Genomic DNA, 256 nt, shown 5'->3' with positions numbered 1-256 from the left:
CGTAATTTAGGTCACCGACCTAACGGTCTTCACAAGAACCAGTACGAGTGTAGCGGATAGCAATCCGCTACCTCCAAGAGTAGATAGAACCTTAGCCCAAGGCTAATAAACTCTTCCGTTTATAATAAAACTGCATTTTTTTGTTTTATTTGCGGCAAAGCCGCCTAATTTTTTAATGTACAGTTTTCCTAAATAAATATAGTAAAATTAAATGCATGCATGAATACTGGCTACCCAGCCACATAATGAATTCATA

This window comes from Plasmopara halstedii, assembly GCF_900000015.1.
Source record: "Plasmopara halstedii genome assembly, contig: Scaffold_650, whole genome shotgun sequence".
Classification (NCBI taxonomy): domain Eukaryota; phylum Oomycota; class Peronosporomycetes; order Peronosporales; family Peronosporaceae; genus Plasmopara; species Plasmopara halstedii.
This window is presented reverse-complemented; position numbering follows the sequence as displayed.